This window comes from Pocillopora verrucosa, chromosome 10 (assembly GCF_036669915.1).
Source record: "Pocillopora verrucosa isolate sample1 chromosome 10, ASM3666991v2, whole genome shotgun sequence".
Taxonomy (NCBI): domain Eukaryota; kingdom Metazoa; phylum Cnidaria; class Anthozoa; order Scleractinia; family Pocilloporidae; genus Pocillopora; species Pocillopora verrucosa.
Genome location: NC_089321.1, coordinates 18137238 through 18163480, shown reverse-complemented (window position 1 = coordinate 18163480; position 26243 = coordinate 18137238). Strand labels below are relative to the sequence as shown.

General features: G+C 39.2%; 1 pseudogene; it reads right to left on the bottom strand.

The window, feature by feature from the left end:
• Window positions 1–35: 35 nt before the first annotated feature.
• LOC136283745 (uncharacterized) lies at window positions 36–20264 on the bottom strand (annotated as a pseudogene).
• Window positions 20265–26243: the final 5979 nt, after the last annotated feature.

Genomic DNA, 26243 nt, shown 5'->3' with positions numbered 1-26243 from the left:
TACACATGGCTGTTGGTGGGTTAACCGTACTTATTCTATAAGAAGAACCTAGCTACTTTAACTTGCTCACAGAGAGGTGGAAGTAAGTTACACAATGCACAGCATACTCTAATGATATCATCCACAAGAGGTATTAGAGTTATAGGCAGTTCATTTTTCAAAATATGAAACCTTTTTACTCTTCCAATAGCTTGTTCAAGATATATTCTAACATTTGTAATATTTGATGTCTTTCTGACATCTGAGGGTAACATCTGCATAGAGGCAGTGCAGCTAGCTGGGATACATAATTTAGCCATAGACATCATTAGGTTTTCTTTTATTTTAAATCCCCTGTCCGCCATTACTTCATCATATGGTTCAATGATGTTCAGAAAACCACAGTCTCTGACAATAAAGGCATCTGATGCCCTCCCCCCATAGCTTTAAGAAACATAGGAAATTGCCCCTGTTGGAGTGATGGCTACTAGTACTTTACATATGTAATGGTGCTTGTACTCACTCCACAAAGCAGCAGCAAGGTTCAAACCACTAGGGGTTTCAGTAAAACATTCGAAACAATCTATTATGCATCTCACTTTTGGGTATAATTTCTTGAAACAAGCTGGCAAAGTGTTATTTACTTGTTGTTTGCTTGGCTAGATGATTAAGACTGACAGCTCTTTGGACATCAATTTAATCCATGTAATAAATACACTGCTAACAGTAGTTGAAGAAACCATAAATCTGAATGCAAGATCTTTGTTAATGAGACCCAATTTCAACTTCATCATCGTCAAAAGGAATTCTTGTTCGAAGTCTAAATAGGGGTTTTTTAATTTCCGGAGTGTTTTTTTATTTCCGGAGTGAGCATTTTACGACTATTTGTCCCAAAAGTCCTTAAAGTGAGACTATTAATTGTAAATGGCATCTATTCCGCTTAATAGTCTCAAAGTGTCTTCTATCACGATTAATAATCGTGGCAAGTACGACTATTAATCGCGACAAAACTCGTTAATAGTCGTATTTGACGGGCTTTAGACTTATTAATCGTACATCGCACGATTAATAATCGCATCTGACAGCAAATGCCCTTATTTGTCGCAAGGAAACGTACTCTTCTCAAAAGAAAGTTCAAGCTAGACTCTTTTTCGAACAGCTGCCATTATGATCAAAAATTCACAATCTGTTATTTCTTTGCACATGGCATTCTAGGTAATAAATATAACATATTTGAAGTTTGCTCGAGTACAAGTTCTCAGTGAAATTCATTTCTGTTTTAAAAGTGTGTTTACAGACTACGTTTTCTTTGACTTTTCGCTTTTCGACGAAGTACAGCGCGGGCTTACACTGTTGTAAGAGAGGCGACTAGCATTTTGTCTGAACGAGAATGTAATATCGGACAGGTAGCGATAGATGAAACTGGCGGTGGTGATAAACATGATGAAATTAATTCACGCTCAGGTAACTTGAATCGCACCGCTCTTGTACCACTGGCTTTGCTGAATTGGAATTGGCCAGGATTGATCCTCAATTAAGATCTGTTTCACTTCGGTCCTTTCCCCGCTGGTTTTTTTCCCCTCTTTTTTTGGGAGATACGCAATTCTGAAAAAGACGCGTTGCATTTTACATATCACGCGAAGGAGAGAGGAAAATATGAGTCGCGGCTAAATTTCTCCATGCTACAGGACTTTTTCCAAAACTATCGTGCTTTCGAAATGGGTCCTGTAAGAGCAATACAGAAAACGATCTATCGGAATGGAAAAACCATGTTCAATTTTTCTCAGTGAAACATTTAAAAGATTTTGAAATTAGACGCCGATTCACTGAGATGTTCATTTCGAGATAGCGATACTTGTCCAACGGCAAAATTACAGACAACAACAAGAACGGTCTACTTCACTTTTTTGGAAGAAAAAAAAAACGTCATACTCTTTCGTTAATAACACGTATATAATAACACATAGGAATTGACGCAAACATCTAAAAACAGTGCGCGACTGTCGATTCATTATTTTGATAGGAAATTATTTAGATCCAAACACGTAATGTCGGCATGGGTATTCGTGGTTTCCGAAACTGCTTTCATTCGATTAGCATATTCCGGAGAGATATACTAAACTTCTAAACAAGTGCACAGAGGGTTCTCATCGAAAGTGCTTTTCCTTTCCGCCGCCAAACCTTTCTATGCGGAATTCAAAGCTGTCATCAAGCACCCTCTCTGGGTGAGAAAAATATGTTGGCGCTAGAAATGACAAGTTATCGCTCTGTTTCATCCCAAACATCTTGTGATGGCAACAGAAACATTCTAAAAACATTCACTGGAGTTCGCAGAGTAATGTTTTATTGATTCGCTACAACCAAATGAACTCTTCCAGTAAGCTCTTTCTTACCCCGCGAAAATACGATTTTTCGCAGGAAAAAGTCAAAAACAAGAAAACGACTTTCGTATATTTGCAGCCATTTAAAAAGTCAGAAAACTCTTTCAGTTGACAATTGTCTTTGAGATCAAGCTTTGTCTTCATTCTCAATCTCTAAATCTCTAATTATCACCTGCGACTTGCACACTGCTTTTTCAACTGTCCACTTCAGAAACCATCATCCATTGTGGCTGTTTCATTGAATAATTTTTTATAGCTCTCTCTCTCTCCCTCTCTCTAAGTTGCAGAAAGGTTTGATTCTGCAGCCACTTGAAAACAGACCCAGTGGAGTTTTCCCGACTAGTCATTTTAGAACTTCGTACCTTTGTTTCTCACTGGTCTCTCGTGAAGTAGTCATGACCACGTGTAGATTTCAACGGCTATCTTGCGAATTAAATCTGCAACGCTCCTTCTTTCGATCTTCGTCAAACGAACCCGTTAACAGATAATGCCCACGACAAGAACCAGTAATCCGTCAACTGATGCATCCCTAACATCATTTCTGTATTTAAAGTGTCTTGCGAACACTGACAATATTTCACGACCCTTTAGTTCTTACTGATCGAACACACTGCCACACAGAGAGCGTCCATGGTGACCAATCACAAAGCTTGCTGTCAAAACAGGACCAATCACGGAAAAGTAAACAAAACTTTTTAAAGACAAAGAAATATTACAGTAAAAGACATGAATGGGAAGGTTGCAAATCGAACAACTGTTCAACCCTTCAAAGATCGAGAGCTGAAAACATTACGTAACCATAATAGTTATATTTTACGGCGTCATCAACAGTCTGATTACAGAGCGACACTAATTTCTGCTTTGTATCAGGTGGATTAAATTACGAGCATTAATCGTGAAAGAGCAGAATCATTCATCCCTTCAAATACTTCAGACACGGCTTTGGTATACAGTATAATGCAAACGATTATTAAGAATAATTAGTGTGAAAGACGCAGTAATTAAACTAGTCGTAGGTTGCTTTTAGCAGACATAAAAACAAAATGGTCGTCACAATTAATTTACACAGAAAGTGTCGTAATTCTTCACGATTCCCTGATCTTCTTTCAATGGTTGATTCGGAATAAAACTGTACTTAACCTACTTCTCACAGGGCTTGTTCGAGTACTTCCCTTTCTTCGTGTAATACATATAATACCAAAGATTTGATTTTTTTAGTATTCGATAAGAAAGAGCGAGATACACAGAAAAGTAACCTTAACTGAAATTGAAAAGATATACTACCAAGCAGAAGGCAAAGTCAAAACGTTCATACGTGTGCTCAGTTGTGTCCGCTGAGATCACGTCTACTGTATGGAAAAATGAGATGTAATGAGAATCATAGCCACCTGAGATAGCTTGAATTCACCTAGAGTCAATTCAAGCTCCGTTACCATCGGTCTCCAAGCGATGTCACGCAACATTGCGTGATATCAGTAAGCGTTGATGAGACACTCAATCCACCCTGCATTTAAGTCTTAAACAACCCTTTTCGTTGTACACATATTTTCGAGATTATCGCTATGAATGTGAACCATCCATTAAGTATCGATTAAATTTCTCGCACCATGAAAGCTGGTGGTATTCGAATTTTGTTTAACAGTGTTGCGGCTCGTGATAATATCATTTATTGTCACGTATTCACCTTTTTTTTTTGTATCTGACAGGATAAATCCAGGAAGAGATAAGAAGTTCAAAGTTGAGGAATACCTGAGATGTCATATTAGAAAGTTTTAGCCAGCGAAACTATAATATTTATTATCAACTAAAATAGTAATAGGAGGTAGTGTAGAATTACATCGCAATCCAGCCAGGGCCATAGTGTAGAAGTAGCCTGCTTCCTTGATAAAGACAATTGAATTACATAGGCTGTAAGTTAGGTGAAAGGTGTCCAGCAAGTATACACGCCGGTGGCCTGATCGAGAAATTTTCACTTGATACGCAACGCCATTCAAAGATTGAAAACACCATATAGTAGATTTTGTTTATTGTTAATTTAATTCAGAATTGGAGGTAAATGATGTGAGGAAAGACACAAAAGAAAGCAAACAAACAAAAACAATGAAAAAATCTAAATGCTTGGTTTTATGCTACAATCTTTTCAGCAGCAAGTAGTGGTTCTGCAATTAAAAAAAAGTAGTTACAGTCATTATGCTTAAAATGTAGTTTTACTTTTTCCATGTATCTTTCTTTTTGAGTTAATAAAATTTTAATGCCCCCTGTAGTCATTCGCTGAGGGTTTTGATTGAGGACTGAGCTGATGAGTCCACATTTACTACAACTGCTAATAGTGCTAATTTGAATTGACCTCTAATTCAGCTCACTTAAACCACCAGAAATAATAAAAAAAAACCTTATAGTGATCCAGCCTCCTGAAGATTTGACAAATAGACGTCAGGATACTATAATGTTGCCGTGAGAGGGATTTTCTTCCCCCCACTCCCCTCTCGGAATTAACATGACATAGGTCGGAAAAGAGCATAATGTCATCACTCTCTATTGCCCACAATTTTCTTCCGATGTATTCTATAAAATCTGGCCACAAATCCATTAATTTAGTAATGCTTACCTATTTTTTCGTCCTCTTTGTCTTGGCTCGCCCTTCTCCCGCTTTTCCACTCGCCTTTCCACCCGCTTTTCCATCCGCTTTTCTTTTTCTGCTTACAGTGATCTGTTTGGAAGATAGTAGAGGGTAATGATTATAACCTGGTAATGTTCACATCATTTTTAAGAAAAACATTCGTTATTATCAAAGCCACGATTCTGTTATCTGCATCTCAGATGTATAATATTTGTCCGTAAGAGTCAAGACCAATATGGCACAGGTTACTATATAGATTAATTCGATATTTAAATTTGCATTAACTTGTTATTTCATAGTATCTTTGTGCGGCCTGTGCTGGCTAAAATCCGGCAACATACTGTTGGACATCATAAGAGGGACCCTGGGTGTTTATTCTTTGTTATTGTCGAGCGGTTATAGTTACCTCGACTTCCCTTTCCTCTCTCGATACGAGTGTACTCAACTCCACAGAAGAAGTAGACTGCGCTGTGGCAACTTTGCAAATAGTATTTTCCAGGGCATCCAAGTCCCATTTTTTAGTCCTGTCTGGCTGCTGATGGCGATTCCTCTGTCTGGTTATGAATTCTCTCCACCATACCATTTCTGAGTCTTTCAATTTCATGGCGTATTTTGGGAGGTCCATTTCAAGCTTGTCAAGGGACATGCCACCGAGAGTGTTCGGTTTGACAAGCTTGGGAATTTCTCTTGGTATGGTCGAGATGAGACTTATTCCGCCATCAGGCAGCCAGACAGGTGAGGTGGACCACTTCTTATAGAACAGCTTGGGGTTGCTGTTGTTGTTTTGAATTTTAAAAACGTGTTGGTGGACGTGGCCTGATATGTTGTTAATGGAGTTCTCCATCCACGCTTTGATCTCGGACAAAGATGATAATTCCTCCACTAACACAGGAGGGGTGTACGATACTTTAATCTGTTCCTTCAGTGCCTCTAAAGTATGGGCGGCGTTCTTGGAAAGTCTTCTTGCTACACATGAAAACATCTGATCGATGTTTTCATGTGTATGGCCACCACCAAGAAAGATATTTTGATCTGTCAAAAAGTAAAACGTGTGATTTCGTTTATTAACCCCAGTTCAGAATGAATCATAGTCAAATTTCCTTATATAGTTACATGTTGTTGTCATTTCAATTACTGAGAGTAATATTGCTGCATAAAATGAAACAAAATAGTAGGCCAACCAAAGTTAGAGACCAACGGTCAGTAAACCATGACTTAAAGTGGTAACGAACGTCCTGACAAAAAGAGGAATAATTAATCCTCGTTCAACTTATTTTCAAAATTTGTATTGAATTAAAAATGATATTAGGCTGGGACTCCTCTCTAGCTACGGCTGAAATTGTTTATTGAGAGATAAGACAATTTTGCCTGATTTGATAACTCACCTTCTCAAAAATTTTCCTCTCGACCAATAAACTTAGAAAACTTAGGACATAGCGGTTTTTGTTCTTCCTCCAACAGTTGTCCATCTGGAGGTACAGGACAGGTGGCAGATACCCTTGCTAAAAGAGTAACGAAAAAATGAATTAAAAATGATCAACAAGAAGGTATCGGGTGAAACAGTGCGACGCATTTCATTTGAAACTATAATAGTTTTAAACTATTCTTCAATGCAATGCATTATAGTTCTTTCAACACTATAGACGTCATTAGATGTCGAATGACGTCTTTAATTCATCATCCAATTTGCAGTGACCCTGATCAGTAATATATCACTGATAACGTCCAAATGCGGTAAAAAGTCAATGTGGCGCACGCTTTTTCTTTTACGTAGTAAGGGGCAAAAACAATATGCATACAGATGTTATACTCTGGACAAAGACAACTTGTGGTCCATTGGTTAAACTTACCGATCTCTTGATGTGCAACAGAGTCTCCAGCATGACGTTGATAGTCAAATTTGAATCATGCGGGTACTCGCATAAATCAAGAAACACATGGGCTTCTTGCTTCTGGTTAACCAGGACACCTCTGAGATGCGTCTTTAATTTCCACGCACCTTCGTCTACCTGATGAGAATACATAAAAATGAAATGCAATTATGTCAAAACATCTAAGTAAGAATTGATTTTCACAGCTTGTAGCGTCAGCCAAATCCTTATGCAATTACGGCTAGAGTTGTGTCAATGTGATATAGCGCAATGTTGATGTTTGTGCGGAACAACCCAACATCTATGTTTACACAATGTCAATTTTTTTCGCAATGACGACCTTATAACCGGAGCTTTCAAAATTCGGAAACATTCCAATATTATATTTAATACATGTACAAGTAGCATTGATTTTACCTTTGTAATTGTAGTAAAATGTGGCAAGTTATGTTTAGCTTGGTCCATGCCATCAATGATAAGGGACAAGTACTTGTTTGGGTTTACTCTTGCTTTGATGTTGTGTTTGTAGTACTTGTTCCTCTCCGTCCTTAAGAAAATATGAAAATGATTTGATATAGATGCACCATTCATATTTAAGCGTTGAGATTTTAATTCACAGGTCATAGTGTGGCATGGTCTGTTGGTGTTGTAATTAATGTTAAACAGTTTTTGTTTTATTCTGAAGCATACTAACGAGGACACCTGTCAATGAATATGTAATTTCAACTTACATCTGCTGAGTAAGGTGAAGTTTCCTCATCATTCTCAAGTGATTGCGCTGTTCTTGAACTTGCGGCTTACTCAATTCTACTTTCAACTGTTGGCAAATTGTGCACTTTGTAAACCGACTTTGCTGCAAAGCGGAGAAAGCAAACAACTTTTCAAATTGTTTTATTCTTATAAGACTACAGGACTGTAAGAGTCACTGTAAGAGTGACTGCCATTTCAGTCGCCTTGATCATAAACAATTATTCCTACCTTTGGTATATAAACATCTGGAAAGTTCACTTTCCACATTTTATATAAGAAGTGCACGTGTGAAAGTGTAGGGTTGTCCCCCATTTCCTCCTTGTACAATGTATACACTTCATTTTTTGTCAGGCAGGATGGCAATGGCCTTGAGGAGGAGTTTGGCATTTGTTCTGCACTTTTTGCGAATCCTCTGAACCACTCCAAAGCCAGGTCGAAGGCCAGAGATTTCTTTCTACTCTGCCGAGTACACTGGTTCCCTTTTTTTAATTGCTCATAGTAACTGAAAGAAATGCAAAGCCATAGCTAAGTCAGCTGATTAATGTTTTATGATAAATATAATCTCAAAGGAAACATGTACACGAGAGTGTAAGGATTAGTGATCTAAAAAGGCTGTCTAAAGTTCCACTGAGGCGAATAGTAATACATGGTCATATTCACCCCAAAGTTTGCAAATAACACCGCCAATGAGATACTTGACGAAAATGAATTGCAAATTGCTTACCTTGAAATGGAGAACCCGTGGACGGTACACCATGCCTTTGCACAAATGGTTTCCGAGACGTTATTCAACCGTAGACGGCCATCACTTCTGCTGGCAATGGCAGTAGTTATAACTTCGTTTCTCTCTTGGATGGTCTTCGACCAAAATTCCTCCCTTTTTTTCGTAACATACCGAACTGGAATATCTCCTATGCACTTCCTCTTACAACAACCTTTCGCTATTTCACGCACTACAGAGGAGGCCTCAGTCTTTTCCTTTGCTTTCAGTAATCTCCCTATTTTCCAAAAGTAGTAACATACAACTGATGCAATATTAAAACGCTTCTGAAATAAATTTATTGAAAACAAATGTTTCTCTGGAAATTTTTTTCTAACTTAAGTACTTTTGAACTATGCGTGGGTTTAGACGAGGTGTTGTGAAACACTGGATACCCAGGTTTATACGTTTTTACAAGGTTCTTATTATAAAAATAGTGACAACATGGCAGCAATACTCACGTTTTTTTTTGGAATCTTTATTGCTCTTTTCCTGTTGAAAAGGAAAATCCAATTATTTAAACGAATTGCTCTGGTATGTTGAGCACAATATTTAGCGGCTAGTCATTTGTCGCACGCCCTTGGACGATTATTAAGCCAATCTAAGATGCGCCCTTAAGTGGTAAAACCTTCACGTGCACGCAAAAACGATTATTAAGCTCAACTGAATTCGGAGACCACAATCAAAGCGTCACTTTGTTACAGCGAGTATACCAAGGTTCTGTTTGAACTTTTATTGTTAAAAATACGTTGCTAAGAACGAAAAGTTTAAAATAGGCAAGACATTTAAAAAAAAATCAGTGGAACAGCTAAAAGTCTGGTTGTGATTAGGATATAACATTTTTCTTCGAAAACAAAGGCAAAGGACGTGAGCGCTCAAACGATTATCAATCTTTTCTAAACTTTGAGTGATCTTGGATGCGATTCACTACCCGCGCTGTTCATGAGACTGCAAAAATCTTGGCTGAAAATTACACGACATTTCAAGGAGAAGACTAACCTGATTTATTTTCCCCTTTTTATTCTTCCAAAAGGTAGTATGATCCGATTCGACAAACTGAAAAGGACCACCTTCCACCTCACTCACTTCACTGAACTGCAATTGGAATAAAATAAACATTTAACCTGATACAAATTAGTTCATACCTTAAATAGGAAAAAAAATCAGAGGTTTTGGTACTTACCTGTAACGAACTATCTTCCAGTTTTTCAAGCGCGCTTTCAGCAGCTCTAACTTCTTCTGGGTGTATCTTGTTTTCGTCTATCTGTTTATTAATGTTAGATGTTAAAATCGTAATCATAACCATCTCACATCGCTACGAAGATATTTTTTACCGCAAAATCGTCGTCCGTCTCGCTCTCACTACTCATTTTTCAGTTCAGTTTGCCCGTAGTTTCGCCTCTGTGTCACTTGGAGGGGAAAACGACGAAAAGCGAGATCTTTGCTTGAAACCAGTTCATCTTGTTCCAAAACAGGTCAAGTTTTTTAGCCGTTGCAACCAATCATATGATGACTTGTGAATGATTGACTGCGCGCATGGTTGTGCTAGCTATTGTTCTGCTCGCTGTTGTTCTGCAAAGGCTGCAGTGATGGCACAACTGCCAAATCTCTCACCATTCCTCGAGGACGATTTCGACGATAGAATGATAGATTTAAGTAGCGAGCATGTGTCCGAAACGGAGAGTGACGAGGAGGAGAGGACGGTGGCGGTGGACCTCGAGGGTGTCGAAGAGACGGGGAAAAAAAAGAAAAAATGTAGACGTAAAAGGAGGCGTGCTGGCGATCACTCGGGCCGCCAGATGGCCCTTAGAGCATTAGAAAAAGAAAAAAAGGGGCGAACAAACGAAGAAATTGTGAGTGACGCCTGCCCAGAACTGCCTCGTTTTGCAGAGGCAATAGCGGAGGCCTGTTGTGTCCTCGATAGATTCAAAGAAGACCCGGACAGTCCGACCACAGAAGATGAGGCCTCTGCCATGAGAATTTGTATTGTGAGGAAATACAATATTTCTTCAAAGGTGAGATTTTGTTTTTATTTTCAAGTGCCTGCAGCTAGTCCCATTTTCTAACTTTTTTCCGTGAACTCTTGAAAGAAAGTTTTAATTCAACGGAAAGGTAGAATGGGAGGTATGAGTAAGCGAGAATTCTTCCTAATGTCTTCGACAGTTGGGCTCTCTTCTTTCCTGTCCTTTAAAAATTTTTGTTGACTAGTTCTTAAAGTGCGAGGAATTGTAAATTTAAAAAAATCTAAAGAATTCAGCAACCCAGACTAAATGGCGCCACCATTGATTTTCCGTGGTTAATTACACACACGACCTTAAAAGTTTTTTTCCCTTACGCGAAATAACTGTCTATTTGTGGAAAAAGCCCTTCTCCACTTCTCTTTTTTCTTAGTTATTTTGTTTAGTTGCGCTACTCATCCCAGATTTTAATTTTGAATCAGAGTTTTATTTGTTGATTGATTTCTTAATTCTATTGGTTCTATTTTTCATCTCAATTCCGTAAAATATGAGCAACGACCATATATAAGGAAAATTTTACTACAAAAATTCTCACCACGAAAATTAATTAATTTACTCCTCTTCTTGATGTCAATCACATTGAAGCCTCGATGTCGTTAGCTTAGGAACCGAGCGTATCAGATGGTTTTGTTGAATTGAATTCTTTGAAGAGATTTTGCAATTTCCATTGCCGAGGCATTATGTTTACGATACGTTTAGATTTACCAAGTTTGCATTCGAAGGACTTCTTCTTTGCTAACTGTGAACACACTCTAATGCACAGTTTTCTTCACCTGAATTTGCTTCATGGATTTAGAAAACATCTCATTATGTCGAAAATGCAAATCGCCATCTTTCTTTGTATCCTTTTATAACGTTGAAAATTGAAAATGGCTTAGTAAGCATAGAAAAATTTTTAGCTTGTCATCTTATGTGGAGCTTTAGAAACGACACGAGTGCGGATCAAAACTGAGCCGTTTACGTAAAGGAAATCTTTGACAAATATATTAGTAACAGATGACCATAGAACGAACAGCCATTGCAGATGAGGAATAATTAAACAACGTTACAAAACGAATATGACTATACGTCACATGAGTTACATTAAGCACCAGGATATTTGATAATGATCTCGTACTTTTTATTCAGCTTGAGTGATTCGCTTCACTTAGACTATTAAAAAATATTTTAATATTCAGTGGAAGAAGGAAGGCTGTAACTAATTTCTTGCTTTATGATTATTTTGCAGGATGGCAGTAACTCTACAGTTACCAACATTTTTAAAGTGGCGTTGCTCCCTCAAGAAATTTTTTCGAAGGCCCTAGAAATCTGCCAACTGTATGAAGATGGAGAGCTTGCACCTCCCCTTACCAGCAAACAAAGAATGAGGAAGTACATCTCTCCATCTTCCTTTAACTTTCTAAAGGGGTTAGACCCTTTAAAAGATGAAGATCAATTGAAAATCGACAGTATGCTAACTAGCTGATTGGCAACAAATATCCGCCCTGTTTATCAAAAAAAGGTGAGAGATATTTTTTATGAAGATTTTCATTGTATCTAATTGAATAGGTGTTGCACATATTCAGATTGATGGTAAACTTGAAATCAATGATACAAATTATAAGTTAAGTTTCTAGCAGAGTGTTTCAAAATCTTGCCAATGTATTTGTCTCATGAAATCCTAAAACAGGGTTTCAGCTACTAGTTATATAAAGCAATTACTTTGATATGGAAAAGTATGACAATAATAATTATAATAACAATATTCACCCAGGGAGCCCACCCACCAACACTGTTTTCAGCAGGGCCCTGCAAGTATGATTACAGTCATTGATTGATGGTCAGAGTTTTATAATTTGTTATGAAGATGTTGAATATTAAAATATAATTGTTTCCAATAGGGAGCAGTAGTAGAGGATGGTGCTTCCTCTTGTTTCGTAAGTTATGCAGAATAGGAGTGTGTTGTGAAGTTGTTTTATTACTAAATGTGGTAATTGCTGTTGATCGCATACTTAACAATCTGTTCAGTGAAATTTGAGAGAAATGACCTCCTGATTACAGGCCATAAGGTTCCAAATGGTTGTTCAGTTATTGTGAAAAAATTAATTTTTCCTACAGGACACCAGAAAAAAACTAATAGCAAAGTTGGATGGTGCTAAGAAGGTGATTTGATTAAAATGTCTATATTAATGATTTATGAGCACTAAATAGTTTCAACTAATGCAAGAGCAACTCATTGAATACACTTCTATAATGAAGCTGAACCTACAAGAAACACTACTTCTAAAAGATTTGCATAGGGGAGCTTAATTTTTATTCAATCCTACTGATGTTTCTGTTGTCTGAGATCAGATTGGGTAGACATAATATTGACAATTCCTATATTTTTTTTAATTTTAAAACCACCCCCATTAAAAAGACAATTATATATACATATATGGATATGTATGACCTAGATTTAGAAATAAAATTGGGTTTCTTCTTATTAACCATTATTGGTGTCTTCATTAACAGCCTCATTTATCTTTCAGGAGGTCAAAGATGGTAAAGAAACCATAGAGAAGTTACGCACAGAAATTAAGTTGTTGGAAAAGGTATAACACTACTTTGCTTACTCTGGCAAAATCCAATTTCTGATGGATTTGAGGCCATTTTTTAGTCATTTATCACTAGCTCACTAGTTTGCTTAAGCTTTGAAATCAGTATTGGTGGATTATGTAGGTAGAGAATTAAAGTGTTATCTTTTGTTTGTTCTTGAGTTATATATTGATCAATTTACATTGAATGGTTTTTAATAAAATAGATGGGTATGGAAATATTGTCATATCAGACTTAACCAGTCACCATCATGTAGATAACTGTAAACAGGTTCCAATTCATTTGTTGAAATGTTGCTATCTTTCCAAAATATTCTCACAGGATTTAAGTGTTGAAAGAAGAAAATGTGAAGAGTTTAAAAGTGAGGTGGTCTCGTTAAAGAAGGTAAGTTTATCTTCAAATAAAACAGTTGAATTAGAACTTTGGCTCAATTAATTTTTTTGTCCCAAAAAACAGAATTTAAGGGCTTCACAGCAGATTGCAAGGTTTTTCAAGGAGAGCTATGAAGAAATGAAAGAGGTAATAAATTGTATTTAAGCATTAATAAGCCAAACAGCAATGTGGCATTGGTTTAAAAGACTTATTTCAAATCAAGCTGAGACTATCACAGCTGTTAAATTTAGTAAGGTAGGGATACAAAGAGATACAAATGCTCCACTGGTTTGTTGACTTCACAGAAACTGTCCCCTCTGCCTTCTGAAGAACCAGTAATGGAAGAAACAGCTGCAGTTGAGCCAAATGAAAGGGTATATTTTCATGTGATTCAAAAATTTTCCACACTGTACATTAAATGGCATACAGAAAGTCTGTTTTCCATCTGTACTTAGAAAAGAGAGTTGCCATTCTGGATAGAATTTCAATAATTAGAGAATTAATGTATCCTTCCCTTAATTTAAAAAAAAGTGAGGGATCATATTGGAGAAAGAAATTGTACTATTGTTGAACAGTGATCCTTTATAACACCTAAAATATATTTTTGCTGAAAACCTGAAGAGAACAGAGTTTCACTAAAAAAATGTCCACATGAATATTGTATTGATTTGCTATGTTTTTTAGTTCAACAATATTAATAGTTACTGTATGGTGAAGTGTAAAGGCGTGTTCCTATTTTTCTCTAGACACCTTTGGAAGTCATCTCTGAGAAGGTACACAACAACGTTCAAGAAATTGGCCGTCTGAGGGAGGAAAACAGGGTAATTGATTATCATAAGAAAATATTTCTATAAAAGTGAATTAAACAGAGGATATCATAAAGAAAGAAAAAGAAGACAGAGTCTTGAGTGGCAACTCCATTGGTAAGAATCCATCAATATTGACTAAAAGTCACTTCTGGATCAGCCAATCATAGAATGGAAGGAAGCTGAAACAAACTATATTTTAACCAAACATTTCACAAAACAGATCCACTTGAACTCAGAGGGAACTATGTACCTCCTGAAAAGACTGATAACAGAGGGGAAGGAAGCAAACAAACTTTAAATAATTTGAGGAAAGTTTTATCAAAAAAAAAATATGTTTGGTGCAAATTCGATATAATACCACAAGAAAACATCCTAATGCTGATGTTCAGTCACATGTTTTAAATTGTCAACATTTTATGCTTTATGATGCATCTCACTTTGCAGTAACATCTCTACTACAACATCTTCCTCTACACAATAAGAGGTTGTAATTGGTCAACCCCCTTTACAGTCATCATATATTCCACAAAGGTGAAAAGGTGAAAAATAATTATTGCTGTGGAAAAGTTTTCATTCCCAGTCAACTTTTGTTTACTGTATTGTTGATTTCACAGAAAGGCCAATTAACTGAAGTAAAGGACCCAGCACCTGTGAAAAAGGTTTGGATACACCCATCAATATTTCTTTGATTTTAACCCAAAATGCCCCAAATATAATATATTAGAGTGTCTTGATTAAGAGTGGAGATAATAATTTTGAGTACATAATAAAACAATGAATGGTCTTGGGAGTTTTCTCTGATTGTCTGCTCAAACTCCAAATGTCCTTTGTTTTTCCCCTCAGAGCAACTTGCACAGTATTTGTGCCCAAAAACAATGTAAATTTTGCAGAAATAAATAAGTTTAAGTCATTGGTTTCTGTTTTATTATCTCAATGTTTTGGTTTATACTAAAACTACTATTCACCTCATTGTTGGTTGCTAGCAGTAAAAATACACCACCACTACACCACAGTAAATAGTGGGTTGTTGATAAGTCAATATTTCAGCTTAGTTTTAATTGAGTCTATTCAACTGTGGGTTAATTATTTTCTAGTGATGCCAACTTGTGTTTCCTGGAAACATTACATTTTGTTTTAGCAAATTCAAATATTTCAAAAGAGGTGTACATGCTCCTCCTAGGGTGATTCCTCAGAAAAAAAAAAACTTGAAAAAAAGTTTTAAGTCTCCAGCATATTGAACAATTTGATGTATAATTTGTGGGAAATTGCCTCACATTTAAATGACATAGACTCAAATTGTTCCTCGAGTTGTTCCCTTCAATGTCATAATTTGCATGCCCAAGCAATGGGCTGTGTGCATGCTTTTAGCTTTTTTTTTTTCCCTTTGAAGAAATTTTTCTTCTTCTCAAAAGTAAATGGGAAAAATTGCACACCAAAATTATGCAAAAAAAAAAATATAGGTCGCCATGCTTGTTCAAGAGCTAAGGACCATCGCACCTTATTATCTGGTCCATGAAATGAAAAACAATACCCTGTTCTCAGATTGCAGGGATGCTCATTCCCCTGATTACATGATTTTCACGCACAATTTGGGATGTGTGGTGCAAAACTGAGAAAATAAGTTATAGGATGTAAAACACTAAATAGGCCTTTACTCAGAAAACGTTGCGTGACATTGCTCGGAGACCGATGGTAACGGAGCTTGAATTGACTCTAGGTGAATTCAAGCTATCTCAGGTGGCTATGATTCTCATAACATCTCATTTTTCCATACAGTAGACGTGGTCTCAGCGGACACAACTGAGCACACGTATGAACGTTTTGACTTTGCCTTCTGCTTGGTAGTATATCTTTTCAATTTCAGTTAAGGTTACTTTTCTGTGTATCTCGCTCTTTCTTATCGAATACTAAAATAATCAAATCTTTGGTATTATATGTATTACACAAAGAAAGGGAAGTACTCAAACAAGCCCTGTGCGAAGTAGGTTAAGTACAGTTTTATTCCGAATCAACCATTGAAAGAAGATCGGGGAATCGTGAAGAATTACGACACTTTTATGTCTGCTAAAAGCAACCTACGACTAGTTTAATTACTGTGTCTTTCACAGTAATTATTCTTAATAGTCGTTTGCATTATGCTGTATACCAAAGCCGTGTCTGAAGTATTTGAAGGGATGAATGATTCTGCTCTTTCACGATTAATGCTCGTAATTTAATCCACCTGATACAAAGCAGAAATTAGTGTCGCTCTGTAATCAGACTGTTGACGACGCCGTAAAATATAACTATTATGGTTACGTAATGTTTTCAGCTCTCGATCTTTGAAGGGTTGAACAGTTGTTCGATTTGCAACCTTCCCATTCATGTCTTTTACTGTAATATTTCTTTGTCTTTAAAAAGTTTTGTTTACTTTTCCGTGATTGGTCCTGTTTTGACAGCAAGCTTTGTGATTGGTCACCATGGACGCTCTCTGTGTGGCAGTGTGTTCGATCAGTAAGAACTAAAGGGTCGTGAAATATTGTCAGTGTTCGCAAGACACTTTAAATGCAAAAATGATGTTAGGGGTGCATCAGTTGACGGATTACTGGTTCTTGTCGTGGGCATTATCTGTTAACGGTTCGTTTGACGAAGATCGAAAGAAGGAGCGTTGCAGATTTAATTCGCAAGATAGCCGTTGAAATCTACACGTGGTCATGACTACTTCACGAGAGACCAGTGAGAAACAAAGGTACGAAGTTCTAAAATGACTAGTCGGGAAAACTCCACTGGGTCTGTTTTCAAGTGGCTGCAGAATCAAACCTTTCTGCAACTTAGAGAGAGGGAGAGAGAGAGAGCTATAAAAAATTATTCAATGAAACAGCCACAATGGATGATGGTTTCTGAAGTGGACAGTTGAAAAAGCGGTGTGCAAGTCGCAGGTGATAATTAGAGATTTAGAGATTGAGAATGAAGACAAAGCTTGATCTCAAAGACAATTGTCAACTGAAAGAGTTTTCTGACTTTTTAAACGGCTGCAAATATACGAAAGTCGTTTTCTCGTTTTTGACTTTTTCCCGCGAAAAATCGTATTTTCGCGGGGTAAGAAAGAGCTTACTGGAAGAGTTCATTTGGTTGTAGCGAATCAATAAAACATTACTCTGCGAACTCCAGTGAATGTTTTTAGAATGTTTCTGTTGCCATCACAAGATGTTTGGGATGAAACAGAGCGATAACTTGTCATTTCTAGCGCCAACATATTTTTCTCACCCAGAGAGGGTGCTTGATGACAGCTTTGAATTCCGCATAGAAAGGTTTGGCGGCGGAAAGGAAAAGCACTTTCGATGAGAACCCTCTGTGCACTTGTTTAGAAGTTTAGTATATCTCTCCGGAATATGCTAATCGAATGAAAGCAGTTTCGGAAACCAGGAATACCAATGCCGACATTACGTGTTTGGATCTAAATAATTTCCTATCAAAATAATGAATCGACAGTCGCGCACTGTTTTTAGATGTTTGCGTCAATTCCTATGTGTTATTATATACGTGTTATTAACGAAAGAGTATGACGTTTTTTTTTTCTTCCAAAAAAGTGAAGTAGACCGTTCTTGTTGTTGTCTGTAATTTTGCCGTTGGACAAGTATCGCTATCTCGAAATGAACATCTCAGCGAATCGGCGTCTAATTTCAAAATCTTTTAAACGTTTCACTGAGAAAAATCGAACATGGTTTTTCCATTCCGATAGATCGTTTTCTGTATTGCTCTTACAGGACCCATTTCGAAAACACGATAGTTTTGGAAAAAGTCCTGTAGCATGGAGAAATTTAGCCGCGAATCATATTTTCCTCTCTCCTTCGCGTGATATGTAAAATGAAACGCGTCTTTTTCAGAATTGCGTATGTCCCAAAGAAAGAGGGGAAAAAAACCAGCGGGGAAAGGACCGAAGTGAAACAGATCTTAATTGAGGATCAATCCTGGGCAATTCCAATTCAGCAAAGCCAGTGGTACAAGAGCTGTGCGATTCAAGTTACCTGAGCGTGAATTAATTTCATCATGTTTATCACCACCGCCAGTTTCATCTATCGCTTGCTTGTTGACAGACGTTTTAGTGTCTCAAAAAGCTATTGGGGGACACTTGATGTAATTTGACCTATTTGGCTGTTAGATTGTGACTTTTTTTCAGTTAAACTTCAAAACCTGTCCGATATTACATTCTCGTTCAGACGAAATGCTAGTCGCCTCTCTTACGACAGTGTAAGCCTGCGCTGTACTTCGTCGAAAAGCGAAAAGTCAAAGAAAACGTAGTCTGGAAACACACTTTTAAAACAGAAATGAATTTCACTGAGAACTTGTACTCGAGCAAACTTCAAATATGTTATATTTATTACCTAGAATGCCATGTGCGAAGAAATAACAGATTGTGAATTTTTGGTCGTAATGGCGGCTGTTCGAAAAAGAGTCTAGCTTGAACTTTCTTTTGAGAAGAGTACGTTTCCTTGCGACAAATAAGGGCATTTGCTGTTATTAACCGTGCGATGTACGATTAATAAGTCTAAAGCCCGTCAAATACGACTATTAACGAGTTTTGTCGCGATTAATAGTCGTACTTGCCACGATTATTAATCGTGATAGAAGACACTTTGAGACTATTAAGCGGAATAGATGCCATTTATGATTAATAGTCTCACTTTAAGGACTTTTGGGACAAATAGTCGTAAAATGCTCACTCCGGAAATAAAAAAACACTCCGGAAATTAAAAAACCCCTGTTTGCTTTCTTCCCGGTCCTGGGCGACATTTTGGCAAGCCTTTGCCAGGGTCACAATGGCCTTGAGGTGCTTCTCTTGTGGTCTGTTTTTGTCCTCTCCAGTACTGCATATGTTGGGCTTTGGGGAAGAGGTGATCAAAAATACTGTAACACCACAAATCACAGTAAACATGGCGTTAAAACTGCTTTTTAATAAACACAACACTACTATATTAGCACATGGTCTACCGATGAGTCACGTGACCCCAAAGGTAAGGTCACTCAGGGGGGACCCCTGGGGAATAGCTTGCGCTACACTACTCCCCCCTTTATGAGCACTGTCCCAGTGCTGGTCCACTTTGCAAGTCACTTCTGGATGAACTTATACTTGACATAACAACTAATTCTTAACGACTGTTCATGTCCATAATTCTCAGGAAACAATGACATTACAATGTGCAAACTTATCTAGTTGCCTAGAATGTTCCATAATGTTCATCAGTCCTCGAACGTTTCACGTTAACATCACTGAAGCAATTGGTTAACCAGACACCCAAGCCCCGTACCGACTTGGAGGCTTCCGCTGCCTTGAAGGTCTCCCATGAGCGTTTGAATCTGTTTCAGGTACAACTTGTTTAGTTGACTCTTCCATTTTATGGCTCAAAGCCTCTGGGATTAGATTATCTGCACTAGAAGTTGGCAATTCCACATGAGGTTCACGTTCCCTCACATCATCAGGCTGGTCACTGCTATCAACAACAATGCAATCAGCATTCTGAGGTCTCGGGGTGACATCTTCTTCTCCTCCCACCGTCGACTCGACTAGATCAACTCCCTCTCTCTCAACTGGGGTTGACTGTCCTTCTACAAAAACCGGAGAATCAACATCTGATGCCTCTCTCCCCTCCTCTCCTTCTTTCGATAACTGTACCAGCCTTTTTGGAATCCACTTCTCTAGTGGGGGTCCCAGGTATGGCTTCAATCGGTCCAAGTGAACCACCTTTGGTTTGGCGTTCTTGCTCTTCTGGATGCGGTAAACTACATCTGAAAGCACAGATATGACCAGATAAGGTCCCTGCCATGGGCAGTCCAGTTTTACATTTCGCCCCTTCTTTCTACAAACAAGGTGCAACCAAACCGAATCTCCAACAGTGAATGACCTGCCAGCAAGCCGCTTATCGTAGTTCCGCTTCTGGCGTATGGCTGCCTTGTTCAAATGGCGTCTTGCCAAATCATGTGCACTGGCCAATCTCTTTTGAACTGCTTGGGCATAGTCCGTCTTGAGTGGCGGTGCATCAGGAGGTGTTTCAGTCATGACATCCAAAGGAACTTCCACTTCTCTACCCAGCATTGAGAGATTAGGTGAAACATCTGTTGACTTGTGAACAGCACTTCGATATGCCATCATGCAAGCTGAAGATCCCAGTCTTTTTGGTCTTCCTTAATCTTCCCACGCAGCATTTCGACAACTGTCCTGTTGAAACGTTCAACTTGTCCGTCAGATTGGGGGTGCAGTGGAGTAGTGCGAGTCTTCTCAATGTCTAACAACTTGCAAATTTCAGCAAACACCTTAGATTCAAAGTTTCTTCCTTGGTCGCTATGAAGTTCACGGGGTACACCGAAGCGGCAAATGAACTCATTCACTAACTTCTCAGCAACAGTAGTGGCCTCTTGATTGGGTAATGGGTAACTCTCAGTCCATTTAGTGAAATAATCACTAACCACCAGTATAAACTTGTTCTTCCGTGCAGTTTCTGGCAAAGGCCCAAGAATGTCAATTGCGATCCGTTCCATAGGAGCGCCTACCACGTACTGTTTTAAGGGAGAACAACGTTTCTTTCCCCATGTTTTCTTTGATCCGCAGACGTGACACCTGGCGACCAATCTGTGAACTGCTGATGTAAGTCCTAGCCAATAATAACGAGACTGAAGAGCACTTAAGGTCTTCTTTACACCAGAATGGCTTGCTGTTGTGTGACTATGATGAGCTTCAAAGGCAGTCTGTCGAAGGTCTTCTGGAAGAACAATCTGATCTGTTGTTTGATCTCCCATATCACTTTCCCATTTGCGACAAAGTACACCATTTCTGAAGACGAGCCGGTCCCACTGTGACCACTAGGCCTTTACTGCATGGCTCTGAGGGGAAACCTCTTCCCATGAAGGTTTTCTTTCACCAGCTTTCTTCCATCCAATGATGACCTTGAGATCAGAATCTGCCACCTGCTGCTCGCTCGAGAAGGTAGACGTCCATGTTGGTTCTAACTTAACTGTGGCACAACGATCACCTACGGTTCCTTCACAGTTATCAGGTTGCTCATTGTCCTAGTTAGGGACCTTTACCTCGGTCTGGACACCCACATGAACAACTGACACTTGTTTCTGAGATTTCCAACCCCGACACCACTTACAACAGTCATTGCAGGGTCGGCGAGAAAGTGCATCAGCATTCTGGTGTCGTTATCCTGCTCAATATTGGATTTCAAAGTCAAAAGTACTTAAGAATTCAATCCAACGCGCGAGCTGTCCTTCTGGATCCCTGGCATTAATGACAGAGCGCAAGGGGGCATGATCAGTTTGAATAGAGAATCTGGCACCTTGCAGGTAATGCCGGTGCTGCTTAACAAACTCAACAATTGCCAAAAGTTCACGATGAGTCAGACAATAGTTCCTTTCTGACTTAGACAATGTTCAACTTGCAAATTCAATAGGTCTCTCCACCCCATCCTGAAGCTGTGACAACACTGCATCGATTCCATGGTCTGACGCATCAGTATCTAGTACAAACTTCCCCTCCCTGGTCAGATAGGCCAGGACTCTAGCAGAGGTAAGTAACCCTTTCAGGCTGTCAAAAGCCTGTTGGCACTGCCCTGTCCAAACAAATTCAGTCTTTGCTTCTGTTAGCTTGTACAGTGGTTGTGCTACAGTTGAGAAAGCGGGGATGAACCTGCGATAATAAGAGGCAAGTCCGAGGAAGCTTTTGACCTCCATGCTGCTTTCTGGAACGGGCCATGTACGAATTTGTTCCACCTTTCCAGGGTCGGCAGTGATGCCTTCTTCTGTGACCACATGTCCAAGATACGAAACCCTTTTCCGAAAGAGAAAACACTTCTTCGGCTTAAGCTTCAGTCCTGCATGGGCAAGTCGCTCAAACACCTGTTTCAGCCGCTCCAATTCTTCCTCAAATGTGGGCACCATGACAATCATATCAAGGTAAATCAAGCAGATTTTCCAATGAAGACCCTTCAAGACAAGTTCCATCAATCTGGCAAATGTACTTGGCGCATTGTAGAGCCTGAAAGGCATGACATTCCATTCATACAAGCCGCCAGAAGTTACAAATGCTGCTTTTTCCTTGGTGCTTGCATCCATGGCCACTTGCCAGTAACCAGAGGCAATGCCAGTGTGGAAAACCATCTTGAACTGCTTAAAGCAGAGAGTGAATCATCGACTCTTGGCAAGGGGAAGGCATCTTTAGCAGTTGCTGCATTCAATTGATGATAGTCAATGCACCGCCTCTGGCTTCCGTCCTTTTTAGTCACCAAGACAACTGGAGATGACCAAGGGCTTGACGATTCTGTCACCCTCCCTTGATGAAGGAGGTCTGCTACCTGCCGTTCTATTTCGTCATGTTTCCATGGAGAGGTGTGTCAGGGTTGTTGCCTGATTGGAAGCACATTGCCTGTTTCAATTCGGTGCTTGACCATTTGTGTGGTACCCAGGTCCCCCTCTGTAAGGGAGACGACATGTTGGTAATCATACAGCAACTCCTTCAGTCTTGCAGTTTCACTGTCAGTCAAATCAGTACAGTGTTCAAGAAGTTCCTGTAACGCCTCCGGTAGAGTCCTTTCAGTCGTTTCTCCTGTTACATGCTGATTCATTACTCTAGCTTGGCCCACAACATTCCCATTCTCCTCATAAGTTTCCAGTGAAGTGACATCAATAACTGGCTTAGCTAGGGCAACCACAGTCTCAGGAGCCAAGTTGTAAACATTGTCAGAAACATTGAAAACACGCAAAGGAACCACTCGGTCCTCTTTAACATCCACCGGGGTCCTTGCAGCATAAAGGCCCTTTTGCTGCAAATGTGAGTTGAGGCAAGGCTCTAACAATTGCATGCCTAATTGAGATGACTTTGGATCTGAGGTCGCAGAACGCTTCTGAACAGTAACTGGAACGATGACTTCGGTATAAGGTTCAATTAATGTTGAACATCGTACCATGCATCTGGAACTAAGGGGCTGGTTTTTGAAATTACAACAGTCAAACACTTCTCCATTACTCGACACTTGGTTTTTTACAATGTCAATATGCGAATCGACTTGTGACAAAAAGTCCATACCTAAAATGCCCTCATCCTCAACCTCAGCCACAATCACATGCATTTCAAACTCTTTAGTACCCAGGCGCACAACAACATGCCCCAGTCTGTGTGTTTTCGCTTGCTGACCATCAGCAAGAGCAATGGCAGAATTGGCTGAACTCAAACTGAACTTGGCACTGGCAGGTAAAGAATTATAAATCTTAAACGACAAAATTGAACGAGCAGCACCAGTGTCTATCAACCACATAACACGAGTTCCTCCAACAAAGCCAGGCAAATAAAGACCTCTTAATTTATTACTAACTTGTGACCTTTCCATGAGCACATCAGAAGAAGTTAGTTCCTACTGTGATGGCTGTTGAACAGCATTGTTCATGTCATGTTCAGTTGTAGGGCCAACATCACTCTCATTCAGGCATCCCCCTGGCCCGTGGGCAACACCCTGCTGGTGTTTCCCGAACCCAATTTGGCTCGTTCATGTGACTTCTGTGCTGGGCAGTTACGACAGTAATGACCAAATTCTTTACAATCCCAGCATGGACCATTTTGGTTGGAATAACGTGAAGAGGGTTGGCATTGCTGGTTTTCAGAAGTGTTCAAAGACATTGACTGGGAGAGCTGCTGAATTTGCTGAACTAATTCCTGGAGAGCAACTTGCTGGGTCTCCTGAAATTGTTGTTGCGCGTGAAGGTCAGAACGTAACATTTCCATCTGAGCTTTAAACAAATCAGGCTCCCTTTCAACTTCATCCACAGAACGAACCTTTGAAGAGCTTCTTCGCAAATCACTATCGAGGAGACGAAATGCTTCAAGCTCACAAGCCAGCGACAAGGCTTCGTCCATAGTGCGTGGTTTATCTCTTCGTAGGCGAAGCCTGTCCTCTTGATCTTTGATAGCATCGATGAAATGCTGAACGGCAAATCTTTCTTGAGTGATATGATAAGCTAGACTGGACATAGACCTGATATTTGCAGCAAGAGCTTGAACACTTTCGTTTTCTTGTTGGCGACAATTATGCAGACGCGCTTGATGTAACTCGCACTGTTTTTCAACACCAAACGGAAGCTCCAGTTTGTCAACAATCTTCGTGTAATTTCGACAGTCGCTATCAGACATGCCATTTAAGACTTTTTTTGAGCTTCGCCGCGAAGGCTTGCGGCCAGAAATATGGCAGCTTCATCTTTGCTCCAACCATTAGCAACTGAACAACGCTCAAAGTGTCTCAAATAGTCTCGAAGCGACTGACTGCCATCATAATCTGCTGGATTTTTAACAGGTTTGTTAAACTTTTGGCGTTGTATAAACAAATCGGCTGAATTATGATCTGTATCGCTTTCGGGTACGAATGGGTTTTCAGAGTGAAATCGGCGACTTGGGCTTCCAAAATAATTCACTGATGAATCAGACGCTGGTGTAAACGGGTTGGTTGGTTTAAAAGGGTTGACTGGCATCGAACAACTCATACCTTTGACTCCTGAATCCACGATTGAGTTTTCTGCCATTGCAAATGGACGAGACCACGCGAGCAAACACACAGTCAAAATTTCCACACGGAACCACACAAGACGTCGAAATTTGGTCACACAAACCATCAATATAACTCCATTGATCCCAGGTAGCTGTTAAGTTCGAGGTTTTTTACTGCTGCCACCAATGTAACGCCACAAATCACAGTAAACATGGCGTTAAAACTACTTTTTGGTGTCTAGTGCTTTAGCACAAAGACACCTATGGAAGAGTGCAAAAAATTTCGAAAAATACTTCATATACCACAAATTACGAGGTCATACTAGTAAGGCCACATTAAAGTATACATTTTGTGATGGTCGACATGAAGGGGAAAGAAAATGTTAACCAAAAAAAATGTGTAAACAAATCGGTTTATAATCGCGGGGAGTCGGAAACGAAAAAACTACAATGATTCCCATTCAAGAAAAAAACAGAGCGAGGAATAGTCGAGACCAATGGAATTTGGAAACGAGAAGAAAACAACAAGTCGATGAAAAGGTGATGTTTTCTTTCAACGTTATGCGTAGTCAAACCCACGCATGGATGGTGAAGTAGGTAAGTGAAGCGGTCTTTTGTGGAGTCTTTATAATGAATTTCCTCAAAGTTTGTTTCTCATTATGCCACAGTTTTCGAAGCACGGTTCAATGTAAACGAGTGAAAGGCTTAACAAGATACTCTCAGGTGATCCATGAAGGCAGCTGGCGCCAACAAGATGTTGACCACGCTTTCATGAATGCAATTATTGAGCTCAGTATTGAGCCCCGTTTGGGGATTATTGAGCCCCGTTTGGGGATAATTGAGCCCCTTATGGGGAGAGTTGAGTCCCATTTGGGAATTATTAAGTCCCTTTCGGGGAAAATTGAGCTCTGTTTTGGGACTGTAGAGCCCGTAAAAGGATTGAAGAAACTGTATTTTGAAAATGGATCGCACAGAGCTAGAAAATCTGCTGTCGTTAAACTGAGAAGGCCTTTGAGTAATGAACCGTTGGAGAAAACTGTGGCTTATTTTTATAGACAAAATAATTTTAAAAGTAGTAGTGCTTTTGGGAATGTAAGCGTCCATTCAACAAAATCGACGGATTTGGGTATCTTGTTTTCTTTACAATGGAGCGATACTTGCAGGCATTCCAAAAGAGCTAAAACAATTAAACGACGTAGAGACCGAGAGCCATCCAGAATATCGATGAACGAGGTTTTCAAGACCGCGAAGATAAGAAAAACTAGAAGCAAATTTAAGGTTTCTATAAGGAAATATATTCCTAAATCTTCTTGGTTGTACAGCTTTGCTACTGACTTTAAGTTCTGCTATGTCAGATATATGAACAGATGTGAGGGATTTTTCGCTAAGTTTGTAAAATTAAACAAACTGACTGCAAAGAAAAGCAAACTTGGAACTCATGCCCCTTCATTTAACCACAAAAAAATAGCATCAAGTACTCATAGTAGAAGATTCTGTCTGTCAAGAATGAAGCTTTTGACTTCAGGTGATGTTGAATGAAATCCAGGTCCTCTTCAAGGTGTCAACGCTCAAACTACATTGTCATTAAGCTCCACC